The sequence below is a fragment of the Dipteris shenzhenensis genome, chromosome 4, assembly GCF_047967505.1.
Source record: "Dipteris shenzhenensis isolate YYH24624 ecotype China chromosome 4, Dip_SZ_1.0, whole genome shotgun sequence".
NCBI classification, from domain to species: Eukaryota; Viridiplantae; Streptophyta; class Polypodiopsida; order Gleicheniales; family Dipteridaceae; genus Dipteris; species Dipteris shenzhenensis.
In genome coordinates, this window is record NC_141599.1 from 58,947,022 (window position 1) to 58,963,824 (window position 16,803).

Genomic DNA, 16,803 nt, shown 5'->3' on the forward strand with positions numbered 1-16,803 from the left:
TTTTTATGATTGCAATCTTGTTATTTCAAATCTTAGATTGCCAACATGTATTTGAGATTGGACCCCTTAATACAGCTTATGGGCGTCAGTGTCCCCCACGTTCAGATGTACACACTGAGGGTGATGACCACATCCCACCCAAGTACCTCTAACAGGCAGCAGTCAAATGTGCAGAACATAGCCAGACCCTATAGCTCTTCATATAGAACGACCATAGTCCCATGGATATAGGCTTTTGACATGCAAGAGATAAGGAGATATAAAGGAAGATGACAGACTCTATAGGTTGTGAAAGTACACCAACCAATCAAGAGTCTAAAACTAACCCTAAGCTAGTATCATCATCAAATATATCAACTATAAGAACTCAGGAGTCAGTGGGAGCGGTGTACAGGCACCTCTTTGGCAGCTCGTGGGAGACTTTTATCCTTCATGAGGACATGGGACTGCTCATTATTTTTTCATTTGACCCCTTTTGGGATGTCGTGGCATTTTAGACCACCACCATGGCTTTTTTGCCACATTGTTGAGGCTAGGGATAGAGTACTTTCTCTCCCACCTGTTGTATGATTCGTTTTGAATGGAATATATCACTTTTTCTTGTTATCAACTATAAGAAAACGGATGGAAAAATGGAGGATCAAATAAGAGATTGATGACCCTTTAAAGTGTTTAAAGGGCTTGATAATACATTTCATTTGCAAAATAGAGGAATAACCACCGTCAATTGCCTTGGAATTGTCCAGGAGGGGCTAGCTGGTCACATAGAGCTTTGTCAATTGCTTGCGAGCTGCCCAGAAGGGGCTGGCTGGTCACATAGAGCTTACCTTACTTCCAAACTGTTTTGGAGGGCCTATGTTGTGTAGGGGGGACTCCCAATAGACAGCTTCATCCTATGTTCAAGCTTCTGTTGATGTTGGCTCTGTATTGATGCTTTCTTTATCTGCTATGAGCAAATAAGATCGATTGGTCACTTGAGGCAGCTATGGGAATTGTGTGACCAAGTATGGGTTGCTAGAAACAATTGTAGGATGAGTGCGAGCAATATGAAACAAAAATGGATGCCCTTTGATATGCTGGTTATGGATGCCTAATGGGTTGTGGAATGCCCTAAATGCAAGAGGAATTGTATCCATTGTGTAACCAGTTTTCAGGGTCTTCTATTTATTAAAAAAATAAGGAAAGGGGAGCCAAGGTTTGGGGCCAATCTGTGTCTTTGTTTTGCAGTAGGAGCATTCTAGCTCCCAACCTGTTAGTTGTATACTTGCTGAATTGTGAGAATATTGGCTGGTTATTTGTTTATACCGCCCTTTTGCTGGTCTTAAAGTCAGTTTCATAAGAGAGAGAAATACAAAGTCTAGATATGATATAATATGATAGAGAGAGAAATACTAAGTCTAGATATGATATGATTAAAGTCCGTTGGAAACCCAACCATATCTATAGGACAAAGATGAGCCCATGAAAGAAATACATGGTGTAGCTCTAAATAACCTATACTTCATGTGTTTGCGTCCTTGCGCATGCTTGCGAGCGTGTGAGCTCAGTCCAAGACTTTAATGCAATTTGCCAATAGCTCCTTGATGTAAGCTCATAACCTCTTCCATGCCTGGTCAAAGAGAATGCGCAAGTTCATGTGTGGACATCTCTATTTCATATTTCTCTCTGATGTTTTGATAGGCTTAACACCTGAGGAAAGTGGCATTCGTCCTCTATGTTCGGTGGTGGGCATAGACTGCAAACCTGATCCTCTATTAGTCTCTACTTGGAGTCCATGGGAGCTAGTTGTAGCTGGCATATTGCATTTCCTTTAAATAGCGAGATGTTCTCATCGAGTTAATCTTGTCCCCCAGAGGGCAGCATTGGATTGATTTCTCTTATGTAGAAGGCCATCTTCTTGCCTATGGTTTTTTCAATTACCAGCTGTCTGATGTCCATGTCGGTGTCTAGGAGTTCCAATGCATTGATCACCCAATATCCCAGCCATTGTATCCCCATTTTGTACCAGCCTATTTTGATGCAGCATACTCAGGTGGGAATTTTACGGAGTCGTCAAAAATTCGAAAAGTCGCCACTTTCTTTAAGGGAAATTCTTTGCAATGGTGGACAAATCTTCTCTTGCAAGGGAGAGCACCCACCACATGGGTGAAGTTTGCTGCCACAACTTGGAAGAAAGAATATAACAAGAAATTTTGGGAGGCCCTGTTGCCAGTTAGTTCCTATCGGCATGTTCCATTGTCTAAGCAGGTGGAGAATATTGTTGTGGATTGCCAAAGAAAATTCAAAAATTATGCACGAAGTCCAAGTTTTCTAACATGCCTCAGTTGACCGAGAATGCCAATACAGCTTATGCTTTGCTACAGGGTAGGACCAATGGTTTTAAGGGCAGCAAAAGAGAAGAGTTCCAAAGGAGAGAAGATCTCAAAAGGAAGAAAGAGTTCAAACGGAAGGACAGGTGTGGTAGACCCTCAAGAGCTACTTTGGTTGTAGGACAGCGGCGTGTTCTCAGGTCACGGCCTACCAGATTGACACAGGAGGAGAAACAAGTCCTTAGAGAGATATACATATGTTTCTACTGCATAGAAGATGGCCATCAAGTGCATGAATGCCCTGCATAAGAAGAAAAGAGAGGATCCTTTGGAGGATATATGAACAAAAGGTGGAGCCCAAAGTTGATCAAAAGAGCAAGAAGCAAAAGCCATTTGTTGGCCTTGTGCCTGACATGATCACCATTAAGAAACAGGAGGATGATACAAAGCTTTGTAGAGCTTTGGGTAAAGTTCGTGATCAGTCCCCTCTATTTTCTTTGACACAGGTGCTAAGGCAAATTTTATTTCTCTTGAATTAGTAGGAAAACTGGATATATGCCCAAGAGGAAATGGGTTCACTTGCGCAAGCAGACATGGCTGCTCTGGGCTGAGTACGACCATCGCTCTAATCATTGGGAAGCTCCGTCTTCATATCCAGAGCTATGTTGATACCGAAGAATTTTATATCATGCCTCTAAATGGTTGTGACCTGCTTTTGGTCATTCCATGTGTTATCGTCTTCTGGCTATTGTTGATACTTCAATAAAACAGTTATGCTAACTCACAGGGGAAAGACTCATGTGCTCGATGTAAAACTCGAAGGAGAGTCCGTTCCGGTTATATCTGCTTCTGCAATTACTTCAGTAATGAAAAGCCATGTTTCTGCGTATTTGATTTTTGCCAAAGAAAAAGAGAGAAGATGATCAGCCATCTCTATCTAATATGGATAAAGAGTGGATAGATTTCTTGTTTCAATTTCAAGATTGTTTCTCTGAGTCTTTACCAGGGGAACTTTTGCCCGAGAGGCCTGAAGACCATGCTATAGATATTATGCCAAGAAGTAGCCCTTTGAATATACCATCGTACAGGATCAGTGCAGCCCAATAGGAAGAAACCTTAAACCAGATAAACGAATTGCTGTAAAAAAGGCTGATTCGGCCCAGCTTCTCCCTGTACTGTTCACCCGTTCTTTTGGTGCAAAGGAGGATGGATCTTGGCGGATGTGCATCGACTACCGTGCACTTAACAAGATCACAATGAAGGGCAGGTTTCCCATTCCTCGAATTGATGACATTCTAGACACAGTTGATGGTCTTCCATTTTCAGCCGCATTGATTTGAAAAGCGGGTATCATCAGATTCAACTGAATGATGGACAGGATTTTTAGAGAACACAACTCCTTTGTGGGCACATTCTTTGAAAACATCGTTGTTTTCTCCAAAAATGAAGCAGAGCATCAAAAGCATCTAGTGGTCGTGTTCGAGGAGTTGAGAAAACACAAGCTGGTCATTAATGCGAAGAAAAGTGAATTCTTCATGACAGAAATTCAGTTTCTTGGGCATATCACATCCAAGGATGGAGTTCAGATGGATCCGGCAAAGGTTGAAGAAATCAAGAATTGGCCACCACTTAGGAAGTACAGAGCTTTCTTGGGTTATGCTCGTACTACAGGAGGTTTATTCGTTACTTTGCTGAGATTGATTCACCTCTGCATGCTTTGCAAAAGAAAGGAGTATCTTTTCGCTGAACTTACAAAGAAATTGCAGCCTTTGAAGAGCTGAAAGAAAAGTTGTGTTCTAACCCTGTCCTAATCTTGCCAGATTTGAGAAAGTTCTTCGCTGTCCAGTGTGATGCATGTGGCAACAGCATTGGAGGAGCTTATGCAGGATGGAAGAGTCGTTGCTTATGAGAGTGGGGTGTTGCAGGCCATGAAAATGAATTTCCAGATTTATGAAAAAGAGATGCTTGCTGTAATTCATGCTCTCTCTCAATGGAAGCACTACTTGTTGGGTGCTGAATTTTATGTTAGGATGGATCATTCTTCTCTGAGGTATTTTCTCACACAGAAGAATTTATCTGAGAAGCACATGAGCTGGGCCAATTTTCTGTCTATTTTTCATTTTCAGATTGTGCATTTTCTGGTGAACAAGATTGTGGTTGCTGATGCACATTCTAGAAGGTCAATGCTGGATGCCGTATCCAAGAAATCACAAGTTTCTATTGCCTATCATCATGAATCGGATGCCATGAGAGAGCAATATGCTACGGAAAATGACTTTGCATGGATATATGATCAATTGTCTAAGGGACATACGAATTATCATTATGCTCTTCGATATGGTTTTCTGTTGATGCATGGCAGTTGAGGGCCAAGGTAATGGCTGAAAGTCATATTCCGCCTTATGCAGGACACAAAGGAATAGACGCAACTGTGAAGGCTGTTGAGCACTTCTTTTATTGACTAGCTTTGCGACTTCAGTTGGGGCTCATTCAGGCTCAGCGGAGCATGTCTCTGGAGCATTGCCTGATGCTCAAGAGGAGTGTAGCACCTCCACTCCCTTGGTTCAGTCCGGTCCTGATATCGGTCTCACCCGAGGTACCGTTTGCTGACAATATATCTGCCACGAGACTTCTGGATACTATCAGTTTCTGGTTATATATCTGGAATGGCTGGTTATCTCGAGCTCTACCGAGCCATACCTTGTATACATTTAGTGATTTTTCTATGCTGTTTATGCATTTTTGATGTTTCAAGCACATATCTAAACAGGTACCTGTAATATTGGCAGAGCCTGCCACTTAGTATTTTGATTTCGTGTTTGCAGATTTGAACCAGTAAACGAGGACGTTTGCTGTGTTTCAAGAGGGGGGTCTGTCCGAGGACATGAATTTCTAATTTTTAGGAGTTTATGGTGACTGACTTAGCCTCAAACTAATTGAAATTGTAAAGGACACTTCAGTGCAATTAATTCCATGGGCCAAGGCAAAGGATATGAGGGTTAGAGAGGGGTAAAAATTCAATGACTTGCAGGGCAAGCAAAGGCAGCTATTCTTGGCTCAAGTGCATTGGCACCTAAGCCAGGGCTGGTTCAGCTCCATCTCGAATCAGAACCTCATTTTTCTTGCTTCCCAACTATCCTCACACCTTCCAAGAGCCAGTTTCTCAGCTCTTCAGGAGCCCTATCAAGTCCAAGACTTCAAAATCGCCCTTCTTTTTTTTTTCCAAGAAAATTACTTCATTAAGTATAAAAGAAAACCGCGAGAGCAAGCTCTAATGCGGGAGTACATCATGCAATGCATGAGGAAAAAACAGCTCAAATGAGCTAATGAAGAACCAAGGCGGAGGCTGAAAATGCCATCTCAACCCTGAGGGAGACTCTGAGAAGAAGGGAGATCCTCTCCATCTCTGAAAAATGTAACTCTCCTGGCAGTGGCTGAAGATGCAAGACATGGAATGGAATGGAAAGGAAAAGCAAGACTAGGAAAGCATAATGAAAATGAAATAATGCGAGAAATAAATATACAACTAAGCAAAGTACTTACATGATCAAGAAAGGCATGAGGCTTGATGAAAATGACAATGAAAGTACAATGCCTTTATAGGATAGGCACACACACTCAAGTGTCAAATGTATATGGGATAAGTCCCATACTGACACATGGCACTCTAGAATATAAAGTAGTATAGTACTACTCTAGAACACACTAAAATTCACTGAAATTGACTCCATTTCCTAACACACCCCCATGGAGAAAAGGTGAGGGACTACTGGAATGGAACCAAGAACAGAACATGACAATGATGGTCATCAAAACTATGCATGCCGGTCTAGAACTAGACATGGATCCCACACAATCTCAGAGGCAAGTGAGCATGGCTCAGACGCTAGTGAGCATAATATAGAAATCTCATCTAGCATGGCTCAGAGGCTCATCATGCATGGATGCATGATCAACTTAGAAGTCTAGGAGACCAATGCGCCAACAAATAGACCTATCAAAGCCAAAAACACATGGCTTCCACAGTACATCCCCACCTGGCTCCAAAGACTAATGAGGAACATGGAGCCACACACCAAAAATTTTAAAAAATACATCATTTTAGGAGGACTATCCAAGGCAGAGGACCTTTATTGACTCAACACACATGATTTATTGCATTTATTTTTGGGAAACACCCCCAGGGCAGAGTACCCAAATATATTATGCTTTGGAAAGCAAAATCATGATCTCCATCATCCTCTAGATAAGGGAGACAGACTGTAAGAGCATGATCCTGTGTTGGCAGGTCATCTTCGTCTGCATCATCACTAGTGGCGGATGCCATCCAACTGGCATGATCCTTCGATTATTGTTGAGCAAGCTTCTGGTAACACTTGTCCTCTGTATGACCGAGCTTGTTGCAGTAAGTGCACTTGAATGGCTTTAACGTCTTTCCTCATGCTGGTGGAGTCGATGGCCTAGGTCTCCATTTGCTGGTGGAGGCAAGTGCCTGTGTAGTATCCGCTGAATAGGATGGAGATTCTTTGTTGTGGCAATCCTTTTCAAGCAAAAGAGACACCATATCTTCGAATCTAGTTGATGCAATGCGAAGTACTTCAAGGGCATTCTCAAAGCGAGAAATCCCTTCCATACTTGTCATCATGACAGCCATTTTGACCTCGTCGTTCGAGCAACACTTTAAATTGGAGAGTTATTGAACTAAAGATTGAATTTTTGCTAAATGCACACTCAAAGTATCACACTCTTCCATTTTCAGCTTATAAAATTGCATTTTCAAAAATACCTTGGAGTTGGTGATCTTGTTACCAAATATATTCTCGAGGCGTGCCCAAATCTCCTTTGCCTTGGACTTAAAGTCGATGTGATGAATCAATAAATCATCTAGGCAAAGCCCGATTATTGTGATGGCCCTCGAATTGTGTTGCTTCCAAATCTTTCGTGTTTGAAGCTCCGTTGATGCCTCAAGTGCTTCATCATCTTCGATGGCATCCCACACATTCTCCTTCATGAGAAGGAGTTGCACTTTTGTTTGCTATGTGGGAAATCCGTCCCCCTTGAATTTGTCCACAAGGAGAGAGTTGGTGGAAAGCGAACCCATAAAGCTAGCAGCTAGGAGAGAGAAGAGCGATGGATAGAATGAAGGGCACAAGTGAGCTGAGGGAGAAATAGAGGACTGAGGAAGAAATGGGAGAAATGGCGGGCACAATGGAGATGTAGGAGGGAACAAGACTCCACTGAGTGTCGCCGTACAATGAAAGCTGGATTTGGATCCTGTCCCTCGAAAAACACATGAGGGCCAATAAGAGATAACCAAGCACTGAACCCCAGGTCATATAGAAAGGTGTTGTATGAAAGATGCTGAAAATCCTAGCAACACCTTTCCACTCCCAAAGGCAATGATGTACTCGTAGTTACAATCAAATGTTTGGGGGTTCCAAACGTTTGATAAGTTTGAGAAATTAGGGAGAGTTTCCAAACGTGGGTTTTTTTAATATGGTAATTTCAATAAAAAAATATGCTAAGCTGCATATTTTGACAGAGTCATTACAAATAATAATACGCAGCTTAACAAGCTTGTAATTTCATTAAAATTCATACTTTTAAAGCAAAAACCAATTACAAGTTGAAACAACTTACAAACTTACACGTTACAAGTTACCATTGCCAAACCAGTCACATGTTGAGTTTTGACTCTCAAAGAGTTGAATTACAAAGCTTGGAACTTGGCACTTAGGCCCTTAAATTGAAAACAAAATTACAAAGTCAAATACGAAACCTTTTTTCTCAAAAAAACAGCTTACAAGTTAGAGCTTGCAAGCTGCAAAATATGAAACTTGAAAGTGATTTTGTCCCCATGTCAAGGCTCATAACTAGTTACTAAATAGCTGGTAGCTAGTAGGTAGCATCTAAAAGCTTTAAACAAACAAATCTATGCTATTGCTTTCATTGGTATGTCTTGGGTCTCTTCTTCTTCCTTGTCTTCATCCTCATCCTCATCCTCGTCCTCATTCTCATCCTCGTCATCCTCCTCGTCCATATCAAGCAACCCATCATCGACATCCACTGTGGTGATTGGTTGTTCAGCCCGCAACTTCTCCAATGTGAGTACGTGATCCACATCACGTTCCTTCTCAAGCATAGCAAGTGTGACCTGAAATTTGAAAGGATAAGACTTCACTCACCTCCATCTTGAGAAAACCCCGTTGTTTGATGTTTCTTGTGAGACGGAGATTTGTATGCACACCCACCACTTCACTCCTGTGGCCATAAGTGACTTGTTCTTTGCGGCCATACGTGAGAATGATCCCTCACAATCACGATACATATTCAATTGGTCTATCAATTTGGCCTGAAATGACCAACAACAAGTCCCAAGTTCCAACCAGAAATTAAAATTCAAGAAACTTTGCTGCAGCTTATAGCTTGCATAAATGCATCCTGAAGCATGTGCCATATCACTTAAACCTTACCTGCAGCTCCATGTCATTTTTGCTATACCGGTCAATGGTGGTCATCCAACCACTTTGCACCTCTTGATCAGTTTCTTGACCCTTGCCTCTCCAAACTAGATGAAGGATGAATGCAGTAGCATGCAAGGGAGAGTGCATCATATTCCACCTAAGTTACAAAATATCATTGATGTATATGAGTCACTAATAACTATCAAGTATCTACTTAGAAAATGCACAAAAAAGATACCACAACTTACAAGTGACTCATAAAAGCCCACCTTGACACACATAAGTCCTGTACTTTTTTCACGCGATCCGCTGAAATTTTCTTCATGGCATCAAGCTCCTCCACCATCTTGTCCATGAGTTCATAAACGAATCCCATGGTTGCACCCTCTCAATCCACAAGACGGAGAAGCTTCAAGATGGGAGCACACAAGTTCTTTATGATAAGGCATTGCTCCCACAATCCATTGTCAAGAACATGCTCTTTCACTTTTTTTCCTTTTTTTGTTTTGGAGGTCCGCCATCTTGTCCATTCTTCACTTACAACCATCCTCCTCAATGCTTGCCTTACATCTAGTAAATTGCCGAAACTATGTACATGTAGGCAAACCTAGTGTCACAAGGCTTTAACAACTCATGCTCACTCAAAGAGCGGAACATATGTAAAGCTCTTTGCTTCCTTGTGATGAATGTTACAATCATCCGTGCTATGTCAAGCACAGGCTTCACCCAATCTAACTTGCCGATGTCCTCAAAGAGCAAGTCAAGACAATGGCAAGTACAGCGAGTGAAAAAAATCTGGGGATAGTCCTCCTCAAGCATATCTCCAGCAAGCACACAATTGGAAGCATTATCCATGACAACTTGGACTACATTTTCTGACCCTGCCTCTTCAATAACCTCTTTTAGGATAGTAAAGATGTACTCACCTGTCTTTAAGTGGCCACTAGTGTCCACTGCTTTCATGAAAATACTTCCATGGATAGAAGTTACCATGAAATTGATAAGTGGTCGTCTCCTAGTGTCTGACCAGCCATCGGACACTATTGTGCAACCATACTTTGGCCACTTCTCCTTCACCACTTGAAGCTCCTTCTTAATGGACTTCACCTCCTCCCTAAGGTCTTTAGTGTGGAAGTCCCGAATATCACCAAGAACCTGGTTTCTGTTGGTCAAATGGTTGAGCAGGGATTGCAGGTCATATTTAATCCTCATGGATGCTTTGTTGAGGATATGAAAAATAAAGGTCACTTGATAGCAAAAGGGAAGAAGAAGGGCAGGATGTTTACGTTGGATGTAGACATGCCTGAATTGAGTGCAGCAATGTTTGCACGTGGGACCGGTGTAGTTGCAGATATTGATATCTGGCATGAACGCATTGGTAATGTTAATGTACAGCGACTTAAATTAATGCAGGCCCAAAATATTGTTGCAGGATTGCCTAAGTTCAAGGTTGCAGAAATGCATAAGGTATGTGAAGCCTGTCCATTTGGAAAACAGGCAAGGAAACCATTTCCTAGACATGTTCAAGAGAGTAAGAGGCCATTGGAATTAATCCACTCTGATGTGTGGACTACTAAAGCTGCATCTATTGGAGGTTGTCATTATTTTGTCACTTTTATTGATGACTACAGCACAAAAGTTTGGGTGTATTTTATGAAAAAGAAAAGTGAAGTGTTTGAGCATTGTTACTTGCTTCATGCCGCTTGTTACTTGCTTCATGCCCAATATCGGAAGCTCCTTCCATCTCCACAAAACCGCCATCATCTTCTACCAAAACTGCTGCACTAGCTGCAGCATCTAACCGCTTGCATATTTCTACCACATCAGGTGGAGGAGCTAGGCAAGGGTTAACTCCTCTGGACTTAATGCCAAGAATATGTCCACGGATTCTATGTGGCCCTCCTTGGTAACCATGACCACAATACACACACTTGCACCTCTTCATTCCGCTTGTCCCCTTTCCAGAATCACCTTCAATCTCAACATACTCCCACTCAGCTCCTTTGATCCTACCCATGATGAGGGCTGAAAGTTGAAACTTGAAACTGCAAGACATTGCAATTTGCAAATTACAAGTACAATGTAGTTAGAATTTAGAAATTAGTAGACTCAAAATAACTGCCACTTCCTTGTAACCTGTATGTAGTAGGTTCAAGGCTGATTTAAAGAAGCAAGCTGCAAAATTCAAAATTCAAATAGAGGTATTGAACTTTCAAGGCTGAAGCCTCTAAAAGACTATAAGTTAAAACTACCTGAGCAGTGAGGAGGTAGAGACTCGAGAGTCGAGGCTAGAGCTTGCAGCCTGCAGGGATGCTTAGAACGTATATGATATATCTGCAAATTGCAATTTGCACCTTGAAAGTAATGCAAGGCTAAGGTCTGAACTTTGAAGCTATCTGTAGATTCTAGACTGCAAAGTTTAAACAAGACAATAAAAATAATTATAACTTACAAGTGAAGCTTGAAGTTTCAACTTTCAAGTTTCAACAGGCTATAGCATTCACTTGCCAACTTTCAAGCTTCAAAGATAAGTTCTAATAGGTTACAGCAGCAAGAAAATTACCTTACAGCAGAGAACTCAGCATGGGGGGGCTGGAGCCTGGGACTACGCAGTCCAATAGAGCCTACAGTCTAGACTCTAGTCTTGACTCTTGAGTAGCGTGTAGAGCAGTCACGACTCACCAGTGGGCTGTATGACTTGGGCTGCAGGCTCAAGGCTGAGCAAACAAACCAGGCAGTGGTCAATAATACCTGATTCACAACCACAACTCTGGATGCAATGTCAAGTCTGGCTGAACTCCAAAAGATGAGTTTCCTCCTGATACTCTCCAACACGGGAGCAAACTGTTGTGCCGGAGAGATGGCCACCCCAACCTGGCATACCAAATATCTAACGGAGACTCCCCTCAGAATCCAAGTAAGCCCTATGTCAATCCCCCAGATTGGAGTGTCCTCATCACTAATCCAAAAACCATTGGATTTGTTCCAAATAATATGTGCACCTGCCGCAATACAAAACAAATCCAATGCCGTCTTGAATGAATTCACTGTCTATGGAGTGGCGTCCAAAAAAACAGCCGCATCATCTGCCAACTCACTGTCTAAGAGCTCATCCTCCTGTCTCAGAGGAAGCTTGAGCCCTACAATCCCAGCTTGAGCTCTAATGTAATAGCTCATAGCCTCAGTCACAAAAAGGAATAAAAAGAGGGCTAGGGAGCATCCCTGACGGACTCATCTGGTAATCTCAAACCTGTCCCCCCTGACTCCACCAATAAGAACCTGGCTGTGAGCTGATTTGTAGAGGGTAAGCGCGCCCTCCAGAAAGCCCCGATCTACCCTGTCATAAGCTTTCTCAAAGTCCAAGAGTAGAATGGCCAGCCTGTGGCCATTATGCATGGCCCATTCTGAAGCCTCCCAAAATGAGAAGATGTTATCAAAGATGCTCCTGCCATGCACAAAACCCATCTGCGTATCATGGATAAGATCTGGTAGAAAGGGCTACAGACGAAGGCAGATACCTTTAGCTAGGATTTTATTCAAGGTACTCAGCAAGGCAATCGGTATCCACTGAGACACTAAATTCATGCAACCCCCTTTCGGAATCAAATGAATGAGGCTCTCCATAAGTGAGTCTGGCATCTCACTCAAGTCCCATACACCCTACAGGGCTGAGGTAATGTCATTCCCAATCTGATCCCAAAAAGTAATAAAAAATAAGGGGGTTAAGTCCATCTGAACCAGAACACTTGCCCTTGTGAAGGGTAGAGAGAGCAGTCCTGAACTCTACGTTGGTGAAGGGTGCATCAAGTGACACAATCATATCCGCTGCCACAACCCACGTAAGTGTCGCCAAATAACCACTCTAGCATCATCTGTGGCCTGAGTGTCAGGATCTACTATATAAAGGGAGGCATAGAAATCGGTGGCAACCTGTACGACAGCATCTGAATGTGTCTGAAGAACTCCGCCTGAGTCAACAAGCTGTGAGACGCTCTCCCTACTATGTCTAGGACCAAGAATAGAGAGGAAATGGTTGTTGACCCTACCTCCCTTCTGTGTCCAAAATGACTCTCTGGCATGAAAGGCATACTCTGCTCTCTAATCTAAGAGTGACTGATGCTTAACCCTTGCTGCAGCAAGGCGCTCCTGAATTCAAGCATCTGTAGGCCTCTTCTGCTCCTCCCTCTGGAGGGCAGCCAACTGCTGGCGGATACCTATCTCACACCTGAGGATCTCACCCCTCCTGAAACGAGCAACTGAAAGATAAAAGTCACTAATATCAAAGAGGGTTGTGGCTAAGTTTGAAGGAGAAAGCTGCCCATCTTGCAAATGAGATACCCAGGTCCTCAACATTGTCTCTGTAAGGCCCTCCTCTGCATAAAAGGAATCTGGAATCCTAACACTGGCAGAGCGGCGTCTGACATTGGGATTTGAGACCATCAAAACCACTGGAAAATGATCTGAAGTGGAAGTGGACACCCCAGCTTCAATGCAAACAGTACCACCTCTATCAAGACCCAATCATCCACATAAAATCTGTCAATTCGAGCATGTATAGGCATCTGTAATCTCCTATTCAACCAAGAAAACACGAGAGAATGTGGCTGAGTATGAAAAGAACCATCATGCCAAGCATCCCTGCCACTGTACAGAAAAAGGAAGGCATTCCACACTGCTCTCTCTAGGGAGTGAATGCCAAGTTCCCTACCACCCCTTTTGTCTGAGGACATTTCAACCATGTTGAAATCGTTTCCCTATAATCCAAGTGTCTGCAATATGTGACTAAGAGAGCAGTTCCTTCCAAAAAAGAACATGATCCCCTTTAGAATTGGCTGCATAAAGGTTTAAGAGACCAACCTTATGCCCACCAATCAAAAGTATAATCCACTGAGCTTTGGAAGGGACTATGATCCCGTGATCACCAAGGGGAGTATAGAAGAAGAAACACAAAGACAAGTATCTCCCCTGGTGCCAAGGCGGGTGACCAAAAAGTATGGTCTGAAAGAAGCTTACTCGACTTGGAACAATCCCTAACATCCAATTTTGTGTTCCTGAATCATCAGAATGTCCATGGAACCCCCAGTACCACCTGGATGAAGTTGGTTACGAATCAGCTGCCTACGGCGGTGATGAGGTACACCGCCGAGGCCCTAAACATTCCAACTGACAATCCTCATCTGCGAGAGGAGGAGGCCAGATGGAAGATCCTACCCCACCTGATAGCAGAGAAATCCCTCTCCTGTGAAAAATTCCTTCTATCAAGAGGAGGGAAGTCAACTGGGAAAAGCACACCCCCCCTACTGAGGGGGGAACTCTGTCCTGGAAGATATGCTCCCCAAGCGTGGAGGGTACAAACTCCTCTGCCTCAAACTCAGCCAAGTCTGCCAGAACTGAAAATGAATTCCTGCAAAGTACCTCTAGCGCTGGAGTGTGAAGGAGCCCTGCAGAAGGAGTGGAACCAATAACCCCCTTCCCTCTGTCAGATGTAGGCAGACATGGCAACATCTGCTTGACCTCAGCGCCACAATTCTGTCACCCTCCTCAAGTAAAGCACGGGCCTCTGCAAAAAGGTCCACGGATGTCTGAAAGATGTGCTCCCCGAGCGTAGAGGGTACAAAATCCTCCTCTGCCTCAAACTCAGCCAAGTTTGCCAGAACTGAAAATGAATTTCTGCGAAGTACCTCTAGCATAGGAGTGCGAAGGAGCCCTGCGGAAGGAGGAGTGGAACCAATAACCCCTTACCTCTGTCAGGTGTAGACAGACGTGCAAGAGAAGAAGCAGGGTGCCGCTACATGACCTCGGCATGAATCTGCATGACCTCAGCCACGACTTTGGCATTGTTCTCAAGTAAGGCACCGGTCTATGCAGAAAGGTTCTCCCTAGGTGAGCGCTCCTGTACCTGAACAGGAGCAAGAGCAGTCTCATCTACACATGGAACTAGGACACGAATGTCTCCTGCCTGAAGAGACGGGTCCGCGGCCCCATCAGTGGTAGCCTGAGGTACAGGCTCCCCAACTCTGAGAGGCACCCAACGGGGGACGACCGGAGCAGGACGTGCTGACTGTCCTTTCCGCGCTGTAGAAGTACCAAGACGAGAGGCTGATGGTCCTAGATGTGAAGCCGGTCTAGCAACACGTGAAGCGGTAGGAACTGGTCGTGAGGAAGGTCCACGTCGGGTGAAGCTATGAGGCGCACCCGTGAATCTTTTAGGTCTTTTATTTTTCCTTGGGCAATCTCTGGCAAAGTGTCCAAGGGTCTCGCAAATCCTACACTAATCCTGTCTCCCTGCAATCTCAACTCTCTATCTGAAGAAGGAGCCATCTAAACGCTGAAGTATAATGTGATCATCTAAGATGTTAGGGTCAGAGACAATGACCCTAACACATGGTACCCAATCGGACCTGACTGCCTCTGCTGCTAAAGTAGGCATCTCAGAGAGAGGGGATCTCAGTAACCACTCCAAAGGCGGCTCCAATGGAATGTAGCAGTCGATGGTACACCTAAGGAAGGCCTGAAAATTCTATGAAGAGTGACGTCGTCCGGCTGTCTTCCTCAACAAGATCAAACCCCAATGAAAAAGGATTCAAAAGAATCCTCCTGGAGCCCAATGCTAACGAACTAGCCTAAAGCATTGTACATGCTACCTCCGAGGAGTCAAAAACAATCTGGAAGAAACCTCGCCCAAGTAGACAAACATCTGTGAAGTGCCCTGCGAGGTCTCCAGGTAGAGCGGCGAGCATCCAGTCCCTAGCCTGTAACCTAGAAGGGTGGGAACCATGGATATGAGCAAAGAGCGAAGTGGAGCTCTCCTGCTCTCTATCTTTTTTGAGCTGCTGCAACTCGTCTTTTGAGAAAATGATGGTTTTTGCAGCCAGTGGAAGCCGGCGAGGATTGGCTGAAGGCTGAGCCATCATCAATCAAGGTGGAAAGACCAACACGAACACAATTGAAACTCCGTCCGACTAAAATGCTGCAAGGAAGGAGAAGGAGAGGGCTGAAGGGAGTAGACAGGAAGGAGAAAGAGAGTAGGAGGGGGAGAGAGGCTAGAAAGGAGGCTAGAGAGGGGCGAGGGAAGAGAGCTGAGGTAGGGAGAGGCTGAGGGGAGGAGAAGGGCTGAAGGAGAGTGGAGGGGTGAGGATAGGGGCGGGGGAAAGGAGGCGAAAGAGGGGCTGAAGGGGGCAGGGGAGGGGGCGGGGGTAGAGGAGAGGAGAAGGGGCTGAGGGTAGAGGAGAGGGTAGGCGGGGGTAGGGGCTGTGGAGGGCGGGAGTAGAGCCGGGGGTAGGGGCTGAGAGAGGAGCGGGGTAGGAGCGGAGGAAGGGGCGGTGGTAGGGCGGAAGAAGGGGCGGGGGAAGGTAGGGAGGGGGCTGACGGGAGGGAGGAGAGAGGGGCGGGGAAGGGAGGCAGAGGGCAGCACCGAAGGTGGGGAGCAGCAGCAGCTCCTGCATTTCTACGGCCAAGTGACAGGATTGAAATCGCCCTTCCCATGTGCTGCTACATGAAAATGCAACCTACTAGCAGCCTGTTCAGGGCTGTTTGCTGAAATCGCAATTTGCCAGGAAGCCTTCCAGGACAGGCAGTTGATGTTTGGGACTTTTCCAGGCTTCCTTCCACTTCAGATTAGACAATTCATTGCTCTGCATGTTCCCAGGGAGATTCACATCTTGCAAAAGCCTGCCATGGCTGTTCTGGGATTGCGCAATTTGCCAGAGAGCTTCTCTAGTCAGTCGTTTTCAGTTTTGCATTGGTCTGGGTTGCTCCGGTGACCTCTAGCAAATTGCCTTTAGGTTTTGTCATCTGCCAGGCCATCCAGGTGCTTCCAAGGTTGGCGATTTTCCTCCAAGAGAATTGCAGGGTTGCTTTACTGATTTTCACCTACCAGGGTGCTAGAGAACTTGCCCAGGGAGATTCGTTTCACGCTTGCTGCTGTCCCAGGGTTTCCCGAGCTTTCTGATCTGTTGATTGCTTTCCTGTGGCTTTCCTACTGCTTCAGAACCTTCAGATCGTACTGCCCAAGAACCTTCAGATCGTAT

The 16,803-nt window shown here is 44.5% G+C and overlaps 1 protein-coding gene across 3 annotated transcripts in view; it reads right to left on the reverse strand.

The window, feature by feature from the left end:
- The window catches only part of LOC147903119 (tubulin-tyrosine ligase), a 192,800-nt gene that overhangs the window by 70,649 nt on the left and 105,348 nt on the right, over positions 1-16,803 (reverse strand). The window lies entirely within an intron of this gene.